This window comes from Ranitomeya imitator, chromosome 3 (genome assembly GCF_032444005.1).
Source record: "Ranitomeya imitator isolate aRanImi1 chromosome 3, aRanImi1.pri, whole genome shotgun sequence".
NCBI classification, from domain to species: domain Eukaryota; kingdom Metazoa; phylum Chordata; class Amphibia; order Anura; family Dendrobatidae; genus Ranitomeya; species Ranitomeya imitator.
In genome coordinates this window covers 839578346-839581995 of record NC_091284.1, presented here as the reverse complement: position 1 = coordinate 839581995, position 3650 = coordinate 839578346, and positions in this window count along the sequence as shown.

The following is a 3650-nucleotide window of genomic DNA, read 5'->3' as shown; positions in this document are numbered from 1 at the left end:
TAAAGGGGCAGGACGGCGAAATGGTACCCGCACCTGTCCCTGACTCTTTAAGGGGTCCTGACTTGCCCTTATCTCAGGGGTACCTATAATGGTTAAGAGGCCTGAGCCGCCAGCGTATCCTTGTCTCCTGAGAAGACCCTATCAGTGGCCCCCTCTCCCCCCAGGAAGGAGAACTGCACAAAAATAGCAAAACGAAAAAATAGACAGGGAATACAGACAAAGTAAGTAAAATAGCAAACACTAAAAAAAAAGGGCGGGGGAAAACAAAGGAGAGAAAACAGGTTTAACATGCAACCAAATAAGCAGACAACAATCTTAGTAGATAAACCTCCAAGCTCCAACACTATGCTCCTTCACACTCCAAGCCAGGCAGCAGAACTGATCACTGACAACAGTTGTAGTCAAAGCTGAGTCTATATAGAGGATGAGATTACAAAATCCAATTCAGCTGAGAGACCAAGCTCACAGCAACTTATAGTTACATAGTTATTAAGGTTGAAGGAAGACTATATGTCCATCTAGTTCAACCCATAGCCTAACCTAACATGCCCTAACATGTTAATCCAGAGGAAGGCAAAAAAAACCCATGTGGCAAAGAGTAAGCTCCACATTGGGGAAAAAAACTCCATCCCGACTCCACATACGGCAATCAGACTAGTTTCCTGGATCAACGCCCTATCAAGGAATCTAGTGTATATACCCTGTAACATTATACTTTTCCAGAAAGGTATCCAGTCCCCTCTTAAATTTAAGTAATGAATCACTCATTACAACATCATACGGCAGAGAGTTCCATAGTCTCACTGCTCTTACAGTAAAGAATCCGCGTCTGTTATTATGCTTAAACCTTTTTTCATCCAAACGCAGAGGATGCCCCCTTGTCCCTGTTTCAGGTCTATGATTAAAAAGATCATCAGAAAGGTCTTTGTACTGTCCCCTCATATATTTATACATTAAAATAAGATCACCCCTTAGTCTTCGTTTTTCCAAACTAAATAGCCCCCAGTGTAATAACCTATCTTGGTATTGCAGACCCCCCAGTCCTCTAATAACCTTGGTCGCTCTTCTCTGCACCCGCTCTAGTTCAGCTATGTCTTTCTTAAACACCGGAGACCAGAACTGTGCACAGTATTCTAAGTGTGGTCGCACTAGTGACTTGTATAGAGGTAAAATTATATTCTCCTCATGAGCATCTATGCCTCTTTTAATGCATCCCATTATTTTATTTGCCTTTGTAGCAGCTGCCCGACACTGGCCCCTGAATATGAGTTTGTCATCCACCCATACACCCAGGTCTTTTTCATTGACGGTTTTGCCCAGAGTTTTAGAATTAAGCACATAATTATACATCTTATTACTTCTACCCAAGTGCATGACCTTACATTTATCCCCATTAAAGCTCATTTGCCATTTATCAGCCCAAGCTTCTAGTTTACATAAATCATCCTGTAATATAAAATTGTCCTCCCCTGTATTGATTACCCTGCAGAGTTTAGTGTCATCTGCAAATATTGAAATTCTACTCTGAATGCCCCCTACAAGGTCATTAATAAATATGTTAAAAAGAAGAGGGCCCAATACTGACCCCTGTGGTACCCCACTGCTAACCGCGACCCAGTCCGAGTGTGCTCCATTAATAACCACCCTTTGTTTCCTATCCCTGAGCCAGCTCTCAACCCACTTACACATATTTTCCCCTATCCCCATTATTCTCATTTTATGTATCAACCTTTTGTGTGGCACCGTATCAAAAGCTTTTGAAAAGTCCATATACACTACATCCACTGGGTTCCCTTGGTCCAATCCGGAACTTACCTCTTCATAGAAACTGATCAAATTAGTCTGACATGAACGGTCCCTAGTAAACCCGTGCTGATACTGGGTCATGAGGTTATTCCTCTTCAGATACTCCAGTATAGCGTCCCTTAGAATGCCCTCCAGGATTTTACCCACAGTAGAGGTTAAGCTTACTGGCCTATAATTTCCGAGTTCAGTTTTTGTTCCCTTTTTGAATATTGGCACCACATTTGCTATACGCCAGTCCTGTGGCACAGACCCTGTTATTATGGAGTCTTAAAAGATTAAAAATAATGGTCTATCAATGACTGTACTTAATTCCTGCAGTACTCGAGGGTGTATCCCATCCGGGCCCGGAGATTTGTCAATTTTAGTGATTTTTAGACGCCGCCGCACTTCCTGCTGGGTTAAGCAGGTGACATTTAATTGGGAATTTTTTATCACTAGTCATATTGTCTGCCATGGGATTTTCTTGTGTAAATACTGATGAAAAAAAGTCATTTAGCATATTGGCTTTTTCCTCATCCTCATCCACCATCTCACCCAGATTATTTTTAAGGGGGCCAACACTATCATTTTTTAGTTTCTTACTATTTATGTAGTTAAAGAATATTTTAGGATTAGTTTTACTCTCTCTGGCAATGAGTCTCTCTGTCTCAATCTTTGCTGTCTTGATTTGCTTTTTACAGAATTTATTTAATTTTCTGTATTTATTTAATGCCTCCTCACTACCTACTTCCTTTAATTCTCTAAATGCTTTATTTAGCCATATTGGTTTCCTCTTATTTCTAGTATGTTTATTCCCATACGGTATATACTGTGCACAGGTCCTATCCAGGATGCTAATAAACGTCTCCCATTGTCTTTGTGTATTTTTGTGTCTCAGGATATCGTCCCAGTTAATTGCACCAAGATTCTCTCTCATCCATTGGAAATTTGCCCTCCTGAAGTTTAGTGTCCTTGTAACCCCTCTACTACACATCTTTTTAAAGAATGCATGAAAACTTATTATTTTGTGATCGCTATTTCCCAAGTGACCCCCAACCCTTATATTTGCTATGCGGTCTGGCCTGTTGGTTAATATTCGGTCTAGCAGTGCCCCCTTTCTTGTTGGGTCCTGAACCAGTTGTCAGAGGTAATTATCTCTCATAGTTGTCAGATACCGATCACCTTTGCTGGAACTGCAGGTTTCTGTTCCCCAGTCTATTTCAGGGTAGTTGAAGTCCCCCATAATAATGACTTCTCCTTGAGTCGCAGCTTCATCTATTTGCTTTACGAGGATATTCTCCATTGCTTCCATTATTTTTGGAGATTTATAACAAACCCCTATCAGTAATTTATTATTTTTTCCCCCTCCCCTTATCTCCACCCACAGGGATTCTACATTTTCATTAAATTCACCTATATTATCACGCCGGATGGGTTATAAGGACGATTTTACATATAGACACACCCCACCCCCTAAACTTCAGCAACTAGGTTAACTCCTGCACTGCTAGCTTACGGCAGCCAGGGCAGAACTCAAGAGAAGAGCTTCTGTTCACTGTGTGTGAACGAGGCCCAGAGCGCTGCGGTTCCCTGAAGCCTCTTAGTCACTGTCCCTCATATGCCTCTCCCTTTTTTCTTTCATGTGTCTTGAGGAGACAATGGTCGGTGCCTTTATGTAAAATGGCAGTGACACAGATGTGAAACGGAATAATTAAAATGTGAGGATTCCTCTTTATATCCAGATGACTGAAGATGATGCCTGTTGTCCACACAGAGAGACAGGAAAAGTCTTATTAGGGTCTGAAATGGATCAAAGAAGATCTGACAACCTTTACAAATAGCCATGGTCACGGCAGTACAATGAG